This window comes from Rattus norvegicus, chromosome 20 (assembly GCF_021556685.1).
Source record: "Rattus norvegicus strain SHRSP/BbbUtx chromosome 20, alternate assembly SHRSP_T2T, whole genome shotgun sequence".
In the NCBI taxonomy this organism is placed as follows: Eukaryota; Metazoa; Chordata; class Mammalia; order Rodentia; family Muridae; genus Rattus; species Rattus norvegicus.
The window spans coordinates 26,992,075-27,016,462 of NC_141553.1; the positions used below are offsets into that span (position 1 = coordinate 26,992,075).

At 39.8% G+C, this 24,388-nt stretch overlaps 1 pseudogene; it reads left to right on the forward strand.

Moving 5' to 3' along the window:
* LOC147998611 (amine sulfotransferase-like) overlaps nt 1-24,388 on the forward strand; it is a 75,977-nt pseudogene that overhangs the window by 47,848 nt on the left and 3,741 nt on the right.

Consider the following 24,388-nt stretch of genomic DNA (forward strand, 5'->3'; position numbering starts at 1 on the left):
CCTGCTCTAAGTGGTTCTTACATGGAACGAAGAGAATTCGCTTAGAACCTGCAGCTCAATTCTAGAAAACTTTCCCTGCCTGTACCTTGAAAAGTAGGCTTGCTACAAGTGAATCCCGCTTTGAATGAAGAGAATTCACTTAGAAACTGCAGGTCCATTCGTGAAAACGTTCCCTGCCTATATCTTGAGAACTAGGCCTGCTACAAGTGAGTCCCGCTTTGAACAAAGAGAATTCGCTTGGAAACTGCAGCTCTGTACGTGAAACCTTTTTCTGCCTAAATCTTGAAAACTAAGCCTGCTACAAGTGGTTCCCACTTGGAACAAAGAGAATTCGCTTAAAAACTGCAGGTCCATTCACAAAAAATTTCCCTGCCATATCTTGCAAACTATGCCTGCGACAAGTGAGTACTGCTTGGCATGAAGATAATTCACCAAGAAACTGTGATTATGTTCACCAAATGCTTTCTTTGTCTGTATCTTGAAAGCTACACCTGCTACAAGAGAGTCCTGCTTGGAATGAAGAGAATTTGCTTAGAACCTGAAGCTCCATTTGCTAAAACTTGCCCTGCCTGTATCTTGAAAACTGCGTCTGCTACAAGTGAGTCCCGCTTTGAACAAAGAGAATTCGCTCAGAAACTGCTCGTGCATTCGCAAATATATTCCCTGCCTATATCTTGAAAACTATGCCTGCTATAAGTGAGTCCTGCTTGGAAGGAAGAGAAATCGCCATGAAACTGCGATTCCATTCGCCAAACACTTGCTTTGTCTATATCTTGAAAGCTATGCCTACTACACGTGAGTCACACTTGTAACAAAAAGAATTCGCCTAGAAAGTGCAGCTCCGGGGCTGGGGATTTAGCTCAGTGGTAGAGCACTTACCTAGGAAGCACAAGGCCTTGGGTTCGGTCCCCAGCTCCGAAAAAAAGAACAAAAAAAAAAAGTGCAGCTCCATTCTCGAAAACTTTCCCTGCCTGTATCTTGAAAACTCGGCCTGGTATGAGTAAGTCTCGCTTGGAATGAAGAGAATACGCTTAGAAACTGCAGCTCCTTTCGTGAAAACTTGCCTTCCCTATATCTTGAAACCTACGCCTGCTACAAGTGAGTCCCACTTGGAACAAAGAGAATTCGCTTAAAAAAATGCAGCTCCATTTGAGAAAACTTTTCCTGCCTATATCTTGAAAACTTTGCCTGCTACAAGTGTGTCACGCTCGGAATTAAGAGAATTCGCTTAGAAACTGCAGCTCCATTCTCAAAATTTTTCCCTGCCTTTATCTTGAAATCTACCCCTGGTACAAGTGTTTCGCTTGGAACGAAGAGAATTGGGTTAGAACCTGCAGCTCCTTTCGTGAAAACTTGCCCTGCCTATACCTTGAAAACTACACCTTCTACAAGTCAGTCCCACTTGAAAGGAAGAGTTCGCTTAGAAACTGCAGCTCCATTCAGGAAAAGTGTACTCTTCAAGGTATAGGAAAATTTTCACTGATAGATTCTCTTTCACGGTGAATTCTCTTCGGTCTCAGTAGGACGTGGTTGATTCTAGCGTTCTTTTCAATATACAAAAATTTTCACGGACAGAATCTCAGTTTCTCTGTGTATTCGCATCGTTCCCAATAGGGAGTGCTTGATTCAAGAATACTTTTCAAGATATAGGAAAATGTTCACGCAGAGAATGTCAGTTTCTCTGTAAATTCTGATAGCTGCCAATACGACGTGCTTTATTCAAGCGTACTTTTCACCATATAGGAAAATTATCACTGGCAGAATCTCAGTTTCTCAACAAATACTGTTAGGTCCCAATAGGGTGTGCTTAATTCATGCGTACTTTTCAAGGAAAAAAAGAATACTGTCACTGAAAGAATTTAAGTTTCTCGTTGAATTCTCTTAATTCCAATAGGATGTGCATGATTCAAGCATACTTTTCAAGATTTAGGAAAATATTCACAGACAGAATCTAGGTTTCTTGGCGGATTATGTTAGTTCCCAGTAGGACCTGCTTAGTTCAAGCATACTTTACAAGATATAGGAAAATTTTCACGGACAGAATGTCAGTTTCTAGGCGAATTCTCTTAGTTCCCAATAGGAAGTGTTTCTTTCAAGCACACTTTTGAAGATATAGCAAAATTGTCACTGATAGAATCTCAGGTTCTCAGTGAATAATCTTAGTTTCCAGTAGGAAGTGCTAGGTTCAAGCATACTTTTCAAGATATAGGACTATTCTCACAGGCAGAATCACAGTTTCTCAGTAAATTATGTTAAGTCCCATTAGGATGTGCTTGATTTAAGCGTACTTTTCGAGATATAGGAAAATATCCATGAACAGAATCTGAATTTCTCAGCGAACGCTGTTTGTTCCCAATAGGATGTCCTTAATTCAAGCATACTTTTCAAGATAAAGTAAAATTTTCATGACACTCTCAGTTTTTCAGTTCATTCTGTTAGTTCCCAATAGGAGGTGCTTGATTCAAGCATAATTGTCAAGATAAAAGAAATTATCACGGACACAATCTCAGTTTCACGGTGAATTCTCTTACTTCCCAATAGGATTTGCTTGATTCAAGCATACTTTTCAAGATATAGGAAAACGTTCACAGACAGAATCTGTGTTTCTCAGTGAATAATGTTAGTTCCCAACAGGATGTGCTTGATTCAAGCGTACATTACATGATATAGGAAAATTTTCACTGACAGATTCAGTTTCTCAGCAAATTCTCTGAGTTCCCAGTATGACGAAGTTGATTTGAGCATTCTTTTCAAGATAAACGAAAATTTTTACGGACAGAATCACAGTTTCTCGGTGTATTCTCTTAAATCCGAATAGGAAGTCCTTGATTCAAGTGTACTTTTCAAGATATAGGAAAAAAATTCAGGGACAGAATCTCAGTTTTTCGGCGAATTCTCTTAGTTCTCATTAGGAAGTGTTTGATTAAGGTGTACTTTTCAAGATATAGGAAAATTTTCATGGACAGAATCTCAGTTTCTCAGTGAACTGTATTATTTCACAATATTATGTGCTTCGTTCAAGCATACTTTTCATGATTTAGGAAAATATTCACAGACAGAATCTCTGTTTCTTGATGAATTCTGTTAGTTCCCAAAAGGCTGTGCTTGGTACAAGCGTAGTTTTCAAGACAAAGGAAAATACTCAGGGACAGAATCACAGTCTCAGCAAATTCTGTTAGTTGCCATTAGGACCTGCTTGGTTAAAGCGTACTTCTTAAGGTACAGGAAAAATTTCACTAACAGCTTCTCAGTTTCTTAGTGAATTCTCTTAGTTCCCAGAAGGACGTGGTTGATTCAAGAGTTCTTTTCAAGATATAGGAAATTTTCCTGAACAAAATCTCAGTATCTCATTGAATTCTGTTAGGTCCCATTAGGAAGTGCTTGATTCAAGCGTACTTTGCAAGATGTATGAAAATTTTCACAGACAGAATCTGAGTTTCTCAGCAAATTCTGTTAGGTCCCAATAGGACATGCTTGATTCAAGCGTACTTTCAAGATTAAGGAAAACTTTCATGGACAGAATCTCACTTTCTCAGTGAATTCTGATAGTATCCAATATGACGTGCTCGATTCAAGTGTATTTTTCAAGGTACAGGAAAATTTTCACTCACAAATTCTCAGTTTCGTGGCGAATTCTCAGTTCCCAGAAGGACGTGGTTGATTCAAGAGTTCTTTTCAAGATATAGGAAAATTTTCATGAACAAAATCTCAGTTTCTCATTGAATTCTGTTAGGTCCCATTAGGATGTGCTTGATTCAAATGTACTTTGCAAGATGTAAAAAATTTTCACAGGCAGAATCTGAGTGGCTCGTGAATTCTGTTAGGTCCCAAGAGAACGTCCTTGAAAAAAGCGTGCTTTTCAAGGTATTGGAAATTTTTAATGGACAAAATCTAAGTCTCTCAGGAATTCTGTTAGTTCCCAATAGGATGTTCTTGATTCAAATGTACTTTTCAAGACATAGGAAAATTTTCACAGACACAATCTGAGTTTCCTTGGGGAATTCTGTTAGTTCTCAATAGGAGATGCTTGATTCAAGAGTACTTTTCAAGATATAGTAAAATTTCACTGACAGATTCAGTTTTTCAGCAAATTCTCTTAGTTCTCAGTAGGACATGGTTGGATCAAGTCTTCTTTTCAAGATATACCAAAATTTTCAAGGACAGAATCTCAGTATCTCAGTTTATTCTCTTAGTTCACATAGGAAGTGCTTGATTCAAGCATACTTTTCAAGATATAGGAAAATGTTCACGGACAGAATCTCAGTTTCTCAGTGAATTCTCTTAGTTCCCAATACTACGTGCTTGATTCAAGCATACTTTTCACCATAAAGGAAAATTATCACTGACAGAATCTCAATTTCTCAACAAATACTCTTAGTTCCCAATAGGATGTGTTTGATTCTTGCATGTTTTTCAAGATAAAGGAAAACTGTCACAGACAGAATCTAACTTTCTCGTTGAATCCTGTTAGTTCACAGTAGGATGTGCTTGATTCAAGCCTACTTTTCAAGATATATGAAAATGTTCGCGGACAGAATCTCAGTTTCTTGGCAACTTGTGTTAGTTACACAAACAGAATCTCAGTTTCTTGGTGAATTTTGATAGTGCCCAATACGATGTGCTTGATTCAAGTGTACTTTGCAAGTTATAGGAAGATTTTCACAACAGAATCTGTGTTTCTCGCAAACTCTGTTAGTTCCCAATAGGGCATGCTTGATTAAAAGCATACTTTTCAAGATATAGAAAAATGGTCACACATAGAATATCAGTTTCTCGGTGCACTGTGTAAGTTCCCAATATGACATGATTGATTCAAGCGTGCTTTACACGGATTAGGAAAATTATCACTGACAGAATCTCAGTTTCTCGGCAAATGCTTTTGGTTCCCAATAGTATGTGTTTGACTCAAGCATACTTTTCAAGATAAAGGAAAACTATCACGGACAGAATCTAAGCTTCTCAGTGAATTCTGTTAGTTCCCAATAGGATGTGCTTGATTTAAGCTTCTTTTCAAGATAAAAGAAAACTTTTACGAACACAATCTCACTTTCGTGGTGAATTCATTTACTTCCCAATAGGATTCGCTTGATTCAAGAGTACTTTTCAAGATATAGGAAAATTTTCACTGACAGATTCAGTTTCTTGGTGTATTCTGCTAATTCCTAATAAGAAGTGCTTGATTCAAGCGTACTTTTCAAGATATAGGAAAATGTGGAAGAACAGAATCTCAATTTCTCGCTGAATTCTGGTAGTTCCCAATAGGATGTGCTTGATTCAAGCATACACTTCAAGATATAGTAAAATATTCACTTGTAGAATCTCAGTTTTTCGGCGAATTCTCTTAGTTCCCATTAGGAAGTGCTTGTTTCAAGCATAATTTGCAAGATATAGGAAATTTTTCACCGGTAGAATCTGTTTCTCAGCGGATTCTGCTAGTTCCTGGAAAGAAGTGCTTGATTCACATGTACTTTTCAAGACGTAAGAAAAATTTCAATGACAGAATCTCAGTTTCTCTGCAAATTGTTTTAGTTCCCAATATGTCATGCTTGATTCAAGCGTACTTTTCAAGATTTAGGAAAATATTCACAGACAGAATCTGGGTTTCTCAGAGAATTATATTAGTTCCCAATAGGACATGATTGTTTCAAGCATACTTTTCAAGATATAGAAAAATTTTCACGGGCAGAATATGAGTTTCTTGGCGAATTCCCTTAGTTCCCAATAGGAAGTGCTCCATTCAAGCATACTTTTCAAGACATAGCAAAATTGTCACTGACAGAATCTCAGTTTCTCAGTGAATTCTCTTAGTTCCCAGTAGGAAGTGGTTGATTCAAGCATACTTTTTGAGATATAGGAATATTTTCACGGGCAGAATTTCAGTTTCTCAGTGAATTCTGTTAATTCCCAATACGATGTGTTTGATTCAAGCATACTTTTCAAGATAGGAAAATATTCACGGACAGAAACTGAATTACTCGGCAAATTCTTTTAGTTCCCAATAGGACGTGCTGGATTCAAGCATACTTTTCAAGATAAAATAAAAATTTCATGTACAGAATCTCTGTTTCTCAGCAAATTCTGTTCCTGCCCAATAGAAACAGAATGTGTTTCATTCATGTGTACTTTTCAAGATATGAGAAAATTTTCATTGACAGAATCTCAGTTTCTTGCCGAATTCTGTTATTTCGCAATAGTAAGAGTGCATTATTCAAGCATACTTTTCAAGATAATGGAAATTTTTCACGAAAAAAAATCTCAGTTGCTCGGCAAATTCTGTTAGTTCCCAGTAGGAAGTGCTGAGTTCAAGCATACTTTTCAAGATATAGGAAAATGTTCATGGACAGAATCTCAGTTTCTTGGCAAATTCTATTAGCTCCCCATAGGATGTGCTTTATTCAAAAGTACATATCAAGATATAGGAAATTTTTCACTGACAGAATCTCGGTTTCTTGGCGAATTCTCTTAGATCCCAATAGGACATGCTTGATTCAAGCATACTTTTCACTATATGGGAAAATTTTCACGGACAGAATCTGAGGTTCTTGGCGAAGTCTGTAAGTTCCCAACAGATCTTGCTTGATTCAAGCGTACTTTTCAAGATATAGGAATATGAAGATCTTACAGAGTTTATTGAGAAAGTGATATTGTTTCCATGAAATTCTTCTTATAGCCTTAAAATCACACTTGCATCCAGCAACGACAATGTAGAACTTACAGAATTCATGGAGAAAGTGAGAGTGCTTTGGAGAAATTCTTATATCTTCAATTCCCTTTCCCGGTTTCCAGGCCAACATTCCCCTAACCCCTCCTCATCCCCTTCTATATGGGTGTTCCCCTCCCCATCCTACCCCCATTACCGCCCTCCACCCAACAATCATGTTCACTGGGAGTTCAGTCTTGCAAAGACCAAGGGCTTCCCCTTCCACTGGTGCTCTTACTAGGCTATTCATTGCTACCTATGAGGTTGGAGCCCAGGGTCAGTCCATGTATAGTCTTTGGGTAGTGGCTTAGTCCCTGGAACCTCTAGATGGTTGGCATTGTTGTTCATATGGGGTCTCGAGCCCCTTCAACTCTTCCAGTCCTTTCTCTGATTCCTTCAACGGGGATCCTGTTCAGAGTTCAGTGGTTCGCTGCTGGCATTGGCCTATGTATTTGCTGTACGCTGGCTGTGTCACTCAGGAGAGATCTACATCCGGTTCCTGTCGACCTGTACTTCTTTGCTTCATCCATCTTATCTAATTGGGTGGCTGTATATGTATAGGCCACATGTGGGGCAGGCTCTGAATGGGTGTTCCTTCTGCCTCTGTTTAAACTTTGCCTCCCTATTCCCTCCCAAGGATATTCTTGTTCCCCCTTTTAAAGAAGGAGTGAAGCATTCACATTTTGGTCATCCTTCTTGAGTTTCATGTGTTCTCTGCATCTAGGGTAAGTCAAGCATTAGGGCTAATAGCCACTTATCAATGAGTGTATACCATGTGTTTTTCTGTGACTGGGTTACCTCACTCAGGATGATATTTTCCACTTCCACCCATTTGCCTATGAATTTCATAAAGTCATTGTTTTTGATAGCTGGGTAATATTCCATTGTGTAGATGTACCACATTTTCTGTATCCATTCCTCTGTTGAAGGGCATCTGGGTTCTTTCCAGCTTCTGGCTATTATAAATAAGGTTGCTGTGAACATAGTAGAGCAATAGTCTTTGTTATATGTTGGGGCATCATTTGGGTATACGCCCAAGAGAAGTATAGCTGGGGCGTCAGGTAGTTCAATATCCAATTTTCTGAGGAACCTACACACTGATTTCCAGAATGGTTGTACCAGTCTGCAAACCCACCAACAATGGAGGAGTGTTCCTCTTTCTCCACATCCTCGCCAGCATTTGCTGTCACCTGGGTTTTTGATCTTAGCCATTCTCATTGGTGTAAGGTGAAATCTCAGGGTTGTTCTAATTTGCATTTCCCTTATGACTAAAGATAATGAACATTTCTTTAGGTGTTTCTCAGCCATTTGGCATTCCTCAGCTGTGAATTCTTTGTTTAGCTTTGAACCCCATTTTTCTTGGTTCTTTTTTTTGGAGCTGGGGACCGAACCCAGGGCCTTGCGCTTCCTAGGCAAGCGCTCTACCACTGAGCTAAATCCCCAACCCTGAACCCCATTTTTAATAGAGTTATTTGTCTCCCTGCGGTCTAACTTCTTGAGTTCTTTGTATATTTTGGATATAAGGCCTCTATCTGTTGTAGGATTGGTAAAGATCTTTTCCCAATCTCTTGGTTGCCGTTTTGTCCTAACAACAGTGTCCTTTGCCTTACAGAAGCTTTGCAGTTTTATGAGATCCCATTTGCTGATTCTTGATCTTAGAGCATAAGCCATAGTGTTTTGTTCAGGAAATAATCTCCAGAACCCATGTGTTTGAGATGCTTCCCCGCTTTTTCTTCTATTAGTTTGAGTACATCTGGTTTGATGTGGAGGTCCTTGATCCACTTGGACTAAAGCTTTGTACAGGGTGATAAGCATGGGTCAATCTGCATTCTTCTACATACTGACCTCCAGTTGAATGAGCACCATTTGCTGAAAATACTATCTTTTTCCATTGGATGGTTTTGGCTCCTTTATCAAAAATCAAGTGACCATAGGTGTGTGGGTTCATTTCTGGGTCTTCAATTCTATTCCACTGGTCTATCTGTCTGTCTCTGTACCAATACCATGCAGTTTTTATCACTATTGCTCTGTAATACTGCTTGAGTTCAGGGATAATGATTCCCCCAGAAGTCCTTTTATTTTTGAGGAGAGTTTTAGCCATCCTGGGCTTTTTGTTATTCCAGATGAATTTGCAAATTGTTCTGTCAAACTCTCTGAAGAATTGGATTGATATTTTGATGGGGATTGCATTGAATCTGTAGATCGCTTTTGATAAAATGGCCATTTTTACTATGTTAATCCTGCCAATCCATGAGCATGGGAGATTTTTCCATCTTCTGTGGTCTTCTTCAATTTCTTTCTTCAGAGGCCTGAAGTTCTTATCACTCAGATCTTTTACTTGCTTGGTTAAAGTCACACTGAGGTATTTTATATTTTTTGGGACTATTATGAAGGGTGCCGGTTCCCTAATTTCATTCTCGGCTTGTTTCTCTTTTGTGTAGAGGAAGGCTACTGATTTTTATACCCAGCCACTTTGCTGAAGGTGTTTATCAGATTTAGTAGTTCTCTGGTGGAACCTTTGGGATCACTATCATATCATCTGCAAATAGTGATATTTTGACTTCTTCTTTTCTAATCTCTATCCCCTGGATCTCCTTTTGTTGTCTGACTGCTCTGGCTAGAACTTCAAGACTATGCTGAATAAGTAGGAAAAGAGTGGGAAGCCTTGTCTAGTCTCTGATTTTAGTGGGAATGCTTCAAGTCTCTCTCCATTTAGTTTAATGTTAGCTACTGGTTTGCTGTATATGACTTTTACAATGTTTAGGTATGGGCCTTGAATTCCTGTTCTTTCTATGACTCTTATCATGAAGGGGTGTTGAATTTTGTCAAATGCTTTCTCAGCATCTAATGGAATGATCATGTGGTTTTGTTCTTTCAGTTTGTCTATATAATGGATCACGTTGATGGCTTTCCATATATTAAACCATTCCTGCATGCCTGAGATGAAGCCTACTTGATCATGGTGGATGATTGTTTTTATGTGCTCTTGGATTCCGTTAGCCAGAATTTTCTTGAGTATTTTTGCGTCGACATTCATAAGAGAAATTGTTCTGAAGTTCTCTTTCTTTGTTGGGTCTTTGTGTATTTAGGTATAAGAGTAATTGAGGCTTTATAGAGGGAATTTGGTAGCACTTCATCTGTTTCAATTTTGTGGAATAGTTTGGAAAGTATTGGTATAAAGTCTTCTATGATGGTCTGACAGAATTCTGCTCTGAACCCATCTTGACCTGGGCTCTTTTTGGTTGGGAGACCTTTAATGACTGCTTCTATTTCTTTAGGAGTTATGGAGTTGTTTAAATGGTTTATCTGTTCCTGATTTAACTTTGGTACCTGGTATCCATCTAGGAAATTGTCCATTTTCAGCAGATTTTCAAGTTTTGTTGAATATAGGCTTTTGTAGTAGGATCTGATGATTTTTTGATTTTCCTCTGATTCTCTAGTTATGTCTCCCTTTTCATTTCTCATTTTGTTAATTTGGACACACTCTCTGTGTCCTCTCGTTAGTCTGGGTTTATCTATCATGTTGATTCTCTCAAAGAATCAACTTTTGGTTCTGTTGATTTCAGCTTTGAGTTTGATTATTTCCTGCCTTCTACTCCCCCTGGGTGTATTTGCTTCTTTTTGTTCTAGAGTTTTTAGGTTTGCTGTCAAGCTGCTGACATATGCTCTTTCTTGTTTCTTTCTGCAGGCACTCAGAGCTATGAGTTTTCCTCTTAGCACAGCTTTCATTGTGTCCCATAAGTTTGGGTATGTTATACCTTCATTTTCATTAAATTCTAAGAAGTCTTTAATTTCTTTCTTTATTTCCTCCTTGACCAGGTTATCATTGAGTAGAGCAATGTTCAACTTCCATGTATATGTGGGCATTCTTCCCTTATTGTTATTGAAGACCAGCTTTAGCCCGTGGAGGTCTGATAGGACCCATGGGATTATTTCTATCTTTCTGTATCTGTTAAGGCCTGTTTTATGATCAATTATATGGTCAATTTTGGAGAAAGTACCATGAGGTGGTGAGAAGAAGGTATATCCTTTTGTTTTAGGATAGAATGTTCTATAAATATCTGTTAAGTCCATTTGGTTCATGATTTCTCTTAGTCTGTCTATGTCTCTGTTTAATTTCTGTTTCCATGATCTGTCCATTGATGAGAGTGGGGTGTTAAAATCTACTACTATTGTTGTGTGAGGTGCAATGTGTGCTTTGAGCTTTACTAAGGTTTCTTTTATGTATGTAGGTGCCCTTGTATTTGGAGCATAGATATTTAGGATTGAGAGTTCATCTTGGTGGATTTTTCCTTTGATGAATATGAAGTGTCCTTCCTTATCTTTTTTGATGACTTCTACTTGAAAATCAATTTTATTCAATATTAGAATGGCTACTCCAGCTTGCTTCTTAAGACCATTTGCTTGGAAAGTTGTTTTCCAGGCTTTCACTTTGAGGTAGTGTCTGTCTTTGTCTCTGAGGTGTGTTTCCTGTAGGCAGCAGAATGCAGGGTCCTCATTGCATATCCAGTTTGTTAATCTATGTCTTTTTATTGGGGAGTTGAGACCATTGATGTTGAGAGATATTAAGGAATAGTGATTATTGCTTCCTGTTATATTCATATTTGGATATTATGTTTGTGTGCTTTCCTTCCCTTTGTTTTGTTGCCAAGACGATTAGTTTCTTGCTTTTTCTAGAGTGTAGCTTGCCTCCTTATGTTGGGCTTTACCACTTAGTATCCTTTGTAGCGCTGGATTTGTAGAAAGATATTGTATAAATTTCGTTTTGTCATGGAATATCTTGGTTTCTCCATCTATGTTAATTGAGAGTCTTGCTGGATACCGTAACCTTGGCTGGCATTTGTGTTCTCTTAGGGCCTGTATGACATCTGTCCAGGATCTCCTGGCTTTCATAGTCTCTGGTGAGAAGTCTGGTGCGATTCTGATAGGTTTGCCTTTATATTTTACTTGACCTTTTTCCCTTATTGCTTTTAATATCTTTCTTTATTTTGTGCATTTGGTGTTTTGACTATTATGTGATGGGAGGAGTTTCTTTTCTGGTCCAATCTATTTGGAGTTCTATAGGCTTCTTGTATGTTTATGGGCATCTCTTTCTTTAGGTTAGGGACATTTTCCTTCTATGATTTTGTTGAAGATATTTACTGGTCCTTTGAACTGGGACTCTTCACTCTCTTCTATACCTATTATCCTTAGGTTTGATCTTCTCATTGAGTACTGGATTTCCTGTATGTTTTGGATCAGCAGCTTTTCCCCTTTTATATTATCTTTGACCGTTGTGTCGATGAATTCTATGGAATCTTCTGCTCCTGAGATTCTCTCTTCTATCTCTTGTATTCTGTTGGTGATGCTTGTATCTATGACTCCTAGTCTCTTCCTTTGGTTTTCTATATCCAGGGTTGTTTCCCTGTGTGCTTTCTTTATTCCTTCTATTTCCATTTTTAATTCCATCACCTGTTTGATTGTGTTTTCCTGTAATTATTTCAGGGATTTTTGCATTTCCTCTCTATAGGCTTCTCCTCATTTATTTGTGTTTTCCTGCTTTTCTCTAAGGGAGTTCTTCATGTCCTTCTTGAAGTCCTCCAGCATCATGATCAAATGTGATTTTAAATCTAGATCTTGCTTTTCTGGTGTGTTTGGATATTCATTGTTTGCTTTGGTGGGAGAATTGGGCTCCACTTATGCTATGTAGTCTTGGTTTCTGTTGCTTGGGTTCCTGTGCTTGCCTCTTGCCTTCAGGTTGTCTCCTGTGTTACCTTGTTCTGCTATTTCTGACAGTGGCTAGACAATCCTATTGGCCTGTGTGTCAGGAGTGCTGTAGATCTGTTTTCCTGTTTTCTTTCAGCCAGTTATGGAACAGAGTGTTCTGCTTTCGGGCGTGTAGTCTTTCCTGTCTACTGGTCTTCAACTGTTCCCTGTGGGCCTGTGTCCTGAGTCCACCAGGCAGGTCGCTTAGAGCAGAAAAGTTGGTCTTACCTGTGGTCCTGCAGCTCAAGTTGCTCATGGGGGGTCTGCTTTTGAGCTCTCCGTGAGGGCAGCAACCAGGAGGGCCTGTGCTGCCTTCTCCCGGGGGCCCCGTGCACCAGGGTCCCAAATGGTGTTAGGTGTTTTCCTCTGGAGTCAGAAATGTGGGCAGAGTGTAGTCTCTCCCAGGCATGTCTGCCCCTCTGAACGTTTAGCTCTCCCTCCCATGGGATTTGGGTGCAGAGAACTGTTGACCAGTCCCCTTCAGGTCCGGGCGGTGTCTGGACTGCCAAGAATTTATTTAAATCTTTTTCTTAACCCTATTCCTCGCATCCTGAGGGACTGCCTGAGTCCTGTCACAAAAGGTACCTCTATAATGCTTGTCCCATCACTCACCACTGAGATCTGCATCGTCTGGGGAGATAGACACCAAGCATCTGAACCAAGGTCAGACGGTCCATGGTTGCCAGAAGCGGGGGTGGGGGACAGGGAGCAAAGGCTCTGACAAAGAAGAAAGACAGGCCTGTCTATTCACAGGGGATGATGTTCTCCACCAGGAGATCTCCAAACAGCCCCACATTGGGCACCATTTGCCAACGAGGGTGCTGAGGGTACCTGGAAGAGAATAGGGGACAAGAGATGCAAAGAAGGACGCCAAGACAAGAGTCTGATCAAGGCAACAATTTTACTTTTTCCCAAGGCTGAATTTATACCATAACATGGGTAACAGAGGGAGGGGGGAAGTGTGAAACATTTACTCAGGCCAAGAACACAGTATTCCTGTGGTCAGCTGATGTCAACAGGATGTTGGTTTTTCAGAAAGGTTATAGGTCATCACATTAGTCATCTTGACATCAGATGTATTTCTCAGCAAGGTCAAAGCTTTATCATATCATTATTCACCCTAACCACCAGATTTGTATTAGTCTTCTGCAGCTGGCTGGGGATTTTCCATGAACCCAGTCATACTTAATTCTAACCATAATAATAACATCAATAATGGAAGGTTTCAAGGGCATCGCTCCCAACATGTCACCTTGATCAGACTCCTGTCTTGGCGTCCTTCTTTATACTTCTTGTCCTTCACTCTCTCCTAGGTGGTCCGCAACCCCTGCTGACTGTCCTATGGGTCGGGGCAGGGAAATACCAATGCCTCTAGCCTTATGCATTGTTCTATGGCCCTAGCTTCCTCTTTCAATTGTGTTTGCCATTGTAAATGAGAACCAGCTTCTAACACTGCTTTTGTCAAATCTTTCCACTCTTGGGAGACAATTTTCTTCTGTGTTATCCATTAATTTAATATCACAGAAGGTTGAGGCCTAGAGAACCATTATCTGTCGAGCCATCTATTAAAACGAAACTTTCTTGTATGCTTCAGATGTTAATAGAAAACTTTCTCATACCCACGTTGATTACATATTCTATGTTCTTAGAACCCAATAATAGTAGGAGTCAGTAATGGACTGACCCTGGACTCTGACCCCATAGGTAGCAATGAATATCCTAGTAAGAGCACCAGTGGAAGGGGAAGCCCTGGGTCCTGCTAAGACTGAACCCCCAGTGAACTAGACTGGTGGGGGGAGGGCGGCAATGGGGGGAGGGTTGGGAGGGGAACACCCATAAGGAAGGGGAGGGGGGAGGGGGATGTTTGCCCGGAAACCGGGAAAGGGAATAACACTCGAAATGTATATAAGAAATACTCAAGTTAATAAAAAAAAATAGTAGGAGTCAGTAGAAATATTTCTGCATAATTACCAACCATAAATTTGGACCCAAACCAACCACCCAGCAGAATTTCCTGTACCTCTGTACAAGTCTTTATGGTATAACTTGTCCCTGGGATGGACCCCAACATAAAAGAGACACCTACACCAAAGTTAAGAAACTATTTAGAATAAGACTTCCACTTTGAGAAGTGGTTGAGTAATATCTCTGATACCTGACATCCTACTTGGCAGAAAAAGACAGGCATGTGGGTAACTGACAACCTAGTTGGCCAGTTAAGACATGAATGTTAGACAAGGCAAGTCCCATCCTGGTATACAACTTAAGATATGGACTTTAGACAAGGCAAATCCCCTAAATCAGTTGAATACCCCAACCAATGGAAACAGGATAAATGTACAACAAAGTCATGTTCCTAAGGAAATTCCCTATCCCTAAATCATGACTGCTTGAATAACTTTACACAGATGTTTGTGATTTTACCCATTAAAATTTTGTAGGATCTTCAGTCAATGTCATAATTCAGGTCCCGAATCTGGATCATGACTCTGGTTGATCAGCCTTGGGGCATATGCTTAATAAACTATTTCTGTCTAACTTGGATCAGTGTTGTGTGAGGCAATTCCTGGACCCCAACAAACATTATGAAACAATCACTTTCTTACATTTTCTCAAACCTAATATGTCTACAGGATTCCATTTAATTTTTCCATAAACTTAGGAATGTCTATCATCTGCTTGTAGATCCAGAATACCTGGACAAACTGAAATTGATTTTCTAAAACATTGGGTCATAGTCTCTTCAGTTTCATCATGGGGTGCTACAGTAGGTTCTTATCTATTCTTCTGTCTATATCTGAGTATTTTTCCTATTTTCATTTCTAAGAAAGACAAGTCTATCTAAGGTTTTTCTAAATTCCCCTGTCTGGGTCTGTATTTTACTTGTGTTTATAAGTCTTTTGAATGTTTCTATCTCATCAGTCAACAGAGTTTTCTTTCTCCTGTATCTCTAAATGTTTTCTCTTTTAGAGAGTACAGAAAGCTAGTAATGGGTATTAAGGATAAAATCTGAAATACAAAAAATCAACAACAATGATAATCATGACTGTTACTGAAGTAATTTCAGTTAAGTCTTTTAACTTTTCAATTTTCTGATTCTACTTTCAAGCCATCTAATATATCTATATATGCAGTCCAAGTGCCTTGTGTTATAGTATTTCTCATCCTTATCTGTCTCCTTGAGAACTACCCAGTGAGTTACCAAATCTGATAGCTTCTTAGTTTCCTACAGCTGGCATGATTTCCCTGTCCATGTAGTCATGTCAAGCATTGGAGTACCAAATTTTGTTTTTAACAAAATCTCAAACATTTGATTTTGCAAATTAAGACTTAGTAGCCAGATGCTTGGGTGAAAGCCTACCAGTTCAGAGAGGCAGAGAAAGCAGCTGACCGTCCTCCACAGTGTCCCAAAAGGAAGTTCTTCCCCATGCTGTCTCAAAATCCCCTCAAACTCAATGTCCCTTCTTTCTACTCCCTGTCTCTCTATCCATTCTTCTGATTTCTACCTATTCTCTGGTTTTATTCTATGTCTCTTCTCGGTCAACTGGATGTTTGCTCTGCCTCTTGATCAATAGTTGACTTTATTTAATACTGTTTACAATTAACAGAAAGGTCCTTGATAAGATGATATGATAGTATATATAAGTTACCTGAAAAATTCTATAAAAGAGCAGCTTTTCTAGAAATTCTACAGCTAATGAGCAACCTTCAGCAATATGGCTTAATATAAAATTAATTCAAAAATATCAATAGCCCTTATTTCCATAAACAATAAATAGGCTGAGAAAGAACTTAGGGAACCAACAGTGTTCCAAATAGCCACAAATAACGGAAAATATTTTGTTGTAACTCTAAATAAGCAAGGGAAATACCTGTATGACAAGGACTTAAAGTCTCTGAGAAAAGAAACTGAAGAAGATATCACACTATGGAAAGATCTTCCATGCTCATCGTAGGATTAACATAGGAAAAAATGGCCATCTTACCAAAAGCAATCTTGAGATTCAATGCAATTTCCATCAAAATTCCAACACAATTCTTCATAGACTTTGGAAGAGGTATTTTAAAGTTTATATGGAAAAATTAAAAAATTCAGGATAGCTAAAACAATTTGTAAAATTAAAAAAATCATTTGGAGGTATCACCAAATCTGATTTCAAACTGTACTACAAAGCAATGGTAATAAAACCCACATGGTATTGGCATAAAAACAGATAGGTTGATCAATGGAATAGAATTGAAGACCCAGATATAAACTACACACCTAAGGACACTTGATATTTTACAAAGAAGCCAAAACCATACAATGGAGAAATGAAAGTATTTCCAACAAATGGTGCTGATCTAAGTGGATGTCTGTATGTATAAGATGCAAATAGAGCTATATTTATCATCCTGCATAAAGCCAGAGTCCAAGTGGATCAAAGATACCTACATAAAACCAGACATACTAAATCTAAAAGAAGAGAAAATGGAGAACTACTTGAACATATTGGCAAAGTTGACAAAATACTTAGCAGAAAAGCAATAGTCCAGGCACTAAGATAAGCAATTACTAATTGGGGCATTATGAAACTGAAAAGCTTTTACAAGGCTAAAGACATAATTCATAGGACAAAACAGCAGCCTCCTGCATAGGAAAAAACATTCACTAACGAAGAACTAATAACCAAATTATATAAAGAACTCAAAAAATTAGATACCAAAAAAACAAACAACACTGGGAGGGACTTTGTGAGGGTGTGACAAGATGTGGGTAGCAGAATTTGGGATAAAAATAAATAAATAATAAAAATAAAAATGAGGTACACAAAATTTGTCCTATCTACAAGAAATTCAGGGACAAAGATGGAGCAGAGATTAAGGACGTGACCAACCAATAACTGGCCCAACTTGAGACCCATCCCATGGACAAGGACCAGTATTTGACACTACTGCTGATACTCTGCTATACTTGCATATAGGAGCATAGCATAACTGTCTTCTTTAAGGCCCCACCCAGCAGCTGACTGAAACAGATGCAGAGACCCACAATCAAACTTTGGATGGAGCTTGGGGACTCTTATGGAGGAGATTGAGGAAGGTTTGAGGGCACCAAAGGGGTTAAGAATGTCACGAAAAGATCTACAGAACCCTGTTGGGGGCCTCTCAGAGACTGAAACACCACCTAAAGAGGATATACAGGCTGGACCTAGGCCCCCTGCACTTATTTAACACTTGTATAGCTCAGTCTTCATGTGGGTCCCCTAACAACTGGAGTGCAGGCTTTTCCTAAAAATACTGCCTGTCTGTGGAATCCATTCTCCTAACTGAGCTGTCTTTCCTGGCAAATGGGAGAATATGCACCTAGCCCTAGAGAGACTTGTGCCATGTTGGAGAAACCCAGGAGGGCCTCCCTTTCTCAGATAACAAGACAAAGCAGGATCTAGGGAAGGGCTATGTAAGGGAGAATCAGGAGGGGGGAAGTGATCAGGATGAAAAGTGCATAAATAAACCAACTAATGAAAACACAGAACAGAAAAAATTGGGTACAGAACCAAACAGAAATTCCTCAACAGAAGCACTCAAAAAAAGTTCAACATGTATAGTTATCAGGGAAATTACAAATGAGTCTGAAATTCTATCCTAAACCTGTCAAAATGCCTAAAATTAAAAATTCAAGTGACAGAAACTATTGGTGAAAATGTGGGAGCAAGGAGAACACTCCTCCATTGCTGTTGAGAGTAGAGACATGTACAACAACTTTGGAAATAAATTTGGAATTTTCTGAGAAAAAATAGAATAACTCTATCCCAAGACACAGCCATACCATTATTGGGCATATACCCAAAAGAAGACCCACTATATCACAAGGACACTTACTTGTTCAAGTATTTTAATAGCAGCTTTATTCATAATTGTCAGAAATTGGAAATATATGAGATGTTTCTCAACTGAGGAATGGATAAAGAAAATGTGGTGTATCAATACAAATGAATACTACTGAATTATTTTAAAAAAGACATCAGGAATTTTTCAGGCAAATAGAACTAGAAAAATATCATCCTCAGGTAACCCAGACCCAGAAAGGCATGTATAGTATTTGCTCAATTATAAGTGGACATGAACCATAAAGTATAGGTTAACCATACTATAATTCACAGACCCAAAGAAACTAAATAATGAAGGTCCAAGGGAGGATGCAGGAATCTCACTCATAAGGGTAAACAAAATAGTCATGGGAAATGAATGGAGGGAGGAGACTGGGTGGGAGAATGGATGAGTAATGGAAATGGAATGAGGATCAGGATGAGGAAAGGAAGTGTGGGGGAGGGTTGGGAGTGATAATGACAATGGATTGAGGGGACAAGTCTGGGACAAATTGGAGACCTGATAGCTAATAGGTTCCAGGTGGTCTATGGGGTTGACCCGAACTGAGACTCTTCTTATCTGGGGATATGGAGACCAGGTTGGCCATGTCTTATAGCCAAGTGAGACTTCCAGTAGAGGGAGGGTACATCAAGCCACCTACAAAACCTTTGACCCAAAATTTGTTCCACCTACAAGATATGCAGGGATCAAGATGGAGCAGAGACTGAGGGAATGGCTAATTGCCACGCCCACTCCAGTGGAGTCTGTGTGACATGAAGCTCTTGTGCTTCATTACTATCCAGAACAGAGGCATGTGCCTGGAATGGCTTGGCCTCCTGGAGGTCCCTGACAGTCTCCCTACAAAAAGATGATGACTAGGTGGAGGTGCCTTCTGTGTTCTAGCCTTGGTGATTTTAACAACTTTAAGCCTGTCAACAATATCTGATTTTAAGAATATAGCAGTGTGAGAAGATGGTCATGTACCTTTAGATGTTTCAGGAACTGAAAGTTCAGAGACAGAAACGTCTCACACCATCATGATCCTGAACTCAACGGCTGCGATGAACTCAACTGATGCACTATTAGTTCCCAGCAAATAGGAGAGAGATTAATTACAGCTATTAGGAACATGACTTTTCCAGAAAAGCCTTTCCCCCCTTTTGGGAAAGTTTTGTTTAGCATGATTCAGAATAGTAGTGACTCTTCTAGAAAGATCATTGATAAGTTCCAACAAGTTGAGCAAAATTATCAAGAGTTAACTAGAAGGAAAAGAGAAATTAACATTGAGCAAGAAATAAAAGAAATTATAGAATGGTTACAAGAGTTTCCATATTATCTTGAGGGGCCATAAACATACAGTTGAAACTTAATTAAAATAAAGGTAAATGTTGAATGTATATCTGGTGCCCACAAGTCTGGCAGTATGACTGCAGTTTTCTAAACTATTGTCTGTAGCTGAGAATTGTTTCTTGGACTGTACATTCAGCTTTCCTCTTTGCAAGGGACATTTGGTGGGGTGATGAATAAGAGCTGGATGATTGCCAATTATGATGTACCTGTTCTAACTGCTTAAATCTGTGCCAAGAAGTAAAGCTTTTTGCAGCAGCACACACCTCAAGTTTGTGTCTATCTGTCGCACAGAATCCGTTCTCTACCTGAAATCCAAGTCTTGGTCCCTCTGCTGATACACTCCCCTGGGCAGTCTGCGGCAGCTAACTTATGACAGTCCCACATGTGACCCATCCCATAGGACAGAACCAACACTTAACACTATTGATTATACTCTGCTATGCTCCCAGAGAGGAGACGAGCATAACTGTCTCCTGAGAGACAGTTTCATCTAGTAGCAGATGTACAAAAGATACAGAGACTCACAACTGAACATCAGGTAGAGGTTAGGGAGTTTTGAGGAAGAGTGATAGACAGGAGCAAGTTTGAGAGGTCAAAGACACCAGAGAAGACCTATAGAGTCAACTAACCTGGGATCATGGGAGCTCACATAGAGACTAAACCACCAATCAAAGGACATGCAGGGGCTGAACTTAAATCTGCACACATTTGTAGTAGATGCACAGATTGGTCTTCATATGGGTCCCCTAACAGTTGGAATGGGGTCTGTCATTGACTCTGTTGCCTGCCATTGGATCCCCTTCACCTATCTGGACTGCCTGATCTGGCCTCAGTGATAAAGGATCCACTTAGCACTGCTGCCATTTGATGTCGCAGGGCTGGCTGTTACCCAAGAGGGGCCTTCCCCTTCTCTGAGAATGTAAAAAGAGGAGGGATTTGTGATCAAGGGATGAGGGAGGGGTCTGCAATTTGTATATAAATTAATGAAAAAGTAAAATATTGTGACTCTAAAAATGACAAAGAAGCAATACAGAGACAAGATACTCATGACATCACAATAACATGACTGCCTAAGCAATACCTGAACTATGAAAATCTCAATAGACATGCTAGCAAGGAAGAAAGAAATTTCAAGGTCCCACTCCTAGACCAATACTTACAGTCACCCTTGCCTGGATCAGGAGACCTGGCTCTAACCCTTGACTGGGCAGCATGGGAAACCTGGCTCTGGAGGTATGACAAAGAGCTGGTCCAGGGAGAATGAGTCTGCATCTCACCTGGTCATGCAGTAAAGTGGGCCCTTGGGGCCAGGGTTCTGTTGTGCCAGCTTTGCCCCTCATCTGCCCTGTAGGCATGGGTCAGGGAGAGGTGTCTCCACTTTCCCTCACCTGAAGCATGTGCATGAGCTGGGCCCAAGGGCATAAGAGTAAGAGAGATGAACCTACCCATCATTGACTGCAGCACTCAAAAGAGCAGGCCTGCACTGTAGGTAGCATAGTAGATCTGACATTGGTGGTGGTGGCCCAGGTGATTGGCCACGGATGTGAGAGCAGGAGAACTTTCCTTTGCCCTTGTCTGTTGCAGCACTTGAAAGATGAAGTCTGTACCTCACTTGGGGATCTGGCCTTGGTGGTGCTGACACAGGAGAGCTCACAGGCTGAACAATTTAGCTGGAGTGTGTCAAGGGTTGGGGTCCTGCAGATCCACATGTATAAGATTTCCTTGACACAGTAATAACAGAATATCTGAAGACAATCCAAGTGAAGATCTGGTATTGATAGTGTATCAGAAACCAGATGCTTCAACACAGACTGTTTAGTCATTCAATAAACATTTTGAAGTGAAGCTGTTGGGACAAAAAGGTATACTCTGTACCACACTGTGACATGCTACATACTACAGCTTCCACAGAGAGGGCGGTACACTTTTTAAAATAATTTCTCTTTTTTCTTTTTAATTGTCTTTTCTGGGGTAAGTGGCAAGGGCAGACAGCTGATATGTAAGAGAGGGGAGATGAATGCTATTGGGATTCATGATATGAAATTCAGTTGTAATTGACTGCCCAGGGCTAAAGGGCTCACGCAATGGATTTGAGGCTCAGGACCATGAAGAGAGACTATGAAAGGATGTTAGTGAAGCCTAGTTGCAGCAGAAGACTCTAGTGTATTGGAGATGCCAGTACCATGAGACGATCACCAAAAACAGCAGCAGCAGTGGAGTGGAGTCAACCTGACCTTAGAGTGCTACAGAGGGCAGAGCTGGAGGAACCCATAAGATTATGTATGGCTCTCAGTCACTGGAACAAGAAGCTGTGCAGTTGAAGTTGACTTGGAGACCCCAAGACGTTAGAGATGCCAGAGTTGAGGGATATCTGCTGAGGAAAGATACTAAAAGAGAGTGGATCCATCCCAGGAGAAAAAAATTGTTGTAGTCAATAAAGATGAAGTAGTTGGAAATCTCAAGACTGCTTTGACATGGGGATGCAGAGTTTGGAGTTTGCCCAGCTGGTTTCCTCTCTTGCTTTGTGGACTACAGTTAAGTGATTGGAAGGATCTAAGAAGAGACTTTGAACTCTGGACTTCTAACACTGTTGATACTGCTATAGTCTATGAGGACTTTTGAATTTTGGACTAAATGTATTTTGCATTATGATATTTTTAGGTGCGGGCCCCATAGATTCATATATTTGAAAAAGCCTATGGGGGCCAAGGAGTGGTATGTGGTTGTTTGAATATGCTTGGCCCAGAGAGTGGCACTATATGAAGGTATGGACTTGTTGGGGTTCAATAAGTGTCTCACTGTAAGCATGAGCTTTAAGACCTTCATTCTAGCTGCCTGGAAACCAGTCTTCTTCTTCAGATGAAGATGTAGAACACACAGCTCCTCCTGTACCATGACTGCCTGAAAGCTGCCATGCCTTGATGATAATAGACTGAGCCTCTGAACCTGTAAACAAGCCACAAGTAACTGTTGGGGGTTTTTGTTTTTGGTTTTTTGGTTTTTTTATAAGAGTTGCCTTGCTCAGGGTTTCTGTTCACAGCAGTAAAAGCCAAACTAAGCCAGTTTCAGAGGGTGGGGAGGTGTCTGGCTGAAGATGAGAGCTATGGACATGACAGGGGTTGTAATTAGTAAAAGGATGGAGGAAAGTGTTGTGATATAAGTTGAATGCACAGAAATCCACCCACATCTGCCTCCAAAGTGCTGGGATTAAAGGTGTGCACTACCATTCCTGGTGTAATATAATATTCAAGTTAAAATTCATTATAAACAATTAGAAAGCAATATAAGAAATAATTATAATTGCTGAGTGCCACAAGAGGGGAACTTTAAAAATTAAATTGTTCTTTACCCCATACAAATGAATGAATGATATATATATATATAACATACATTGGTAAATTTCTCCATTTTTCAGGAAAAATGAGAATGAAAGTGTTTCAATTAATGATGTCAAGGTCACAGAGCACATCAGAGCTATCACTACTGTGACCCTATAAGATAAATATTTACAACCACCATTAACAGCCTTTTAAAATAGGAACAGTAGCTTGGTGATTTCTGCTATCGAATGAAATTATACAAGCATTTTCTTGCATTAAAATAGACAAAATTAGCATTGGTATGAGAATTGTTGATCATTGATGTGATCGGAAAATTAGGAGGAAAAGGATGTTAAATAGGAGAAGAGAAAAAAAGAAACATTTTTTGCAAATTAACAACAGACACACATTGTTTCAGTTGAGGTAGATGGCATTGGTTTTGAAATAGAAAACTTAAATTTAACCTTTGAAGTGCACTATAAAAATTTACACAGGACATAACATTGATCAATGGAGAGTCTATTCATAGAGAATATTGATGAAGTGAAAAAAATGGCATTGAGTCATTGCCATATCTCACCTATCACCCATTATGTATTTCATCATGAGCTTCCTGACTGGGAGTGTAACAATGCCTCTTAAAGCACACTGAAGGAAATATTTCCATGACCCAAAAGGGTTGACATTAGCTGAAATACGCAGTGGAGTGGAGATAGAAACTGAAGAGATCACCATCAGTAGATAGGCATGGCCCCCAGTTAAGGAACAGGGTCACCCACTCATCGGAAAAATTTTAAACTAGAATTATTCCCATATAATGGAAACACAGGCACAAAAAAAATGACACAGACTGAAAGAAAGGCCAACCAGAGGCCTCCCCATTTTTAGACCCATCCCATCTGCAGACATCAAATCCCAACACAACTACTTATGCCAAGAAGTACTCCCAGGCAGGAGCCTAGTATGGCTGTCTTCTGAGAGGCTCCACCAGCATCTAAGACAGATGCAGATACTCACAGCCAACCATTGGACTAAGCCCAGGGACCCCAATGAAGAGTCGGTTAGGGGAAAGACTAAAGGAGCCGAAAGGAATTGCAATCCAATATAAAGAAGAACAGTATCAGCTAAATGGACCCCCTCTTCCCCCAGACCTCCCAGGGACTAACTCGCCAACCAAAAAGTATACATGGATAGCTCCCTGGCTCCAAGTACATATGTAGCAGAGGATGGCCTTATCTGGCATTAATTAGTCCTGTAGAGGCTTGTAGACCCAGCATAAAGGGATTCTAGAGAGGTGAGGTAGGAATGGGTGGGGGTAGGACATTCAATTAGAGGCAAAGGAGAGGGGAGATAAGATGAGGAGTTTGCAGAGGAGAGATCAGGAAGGGGGACAAGATTTGAAATGTAAATAAATAAAATATCC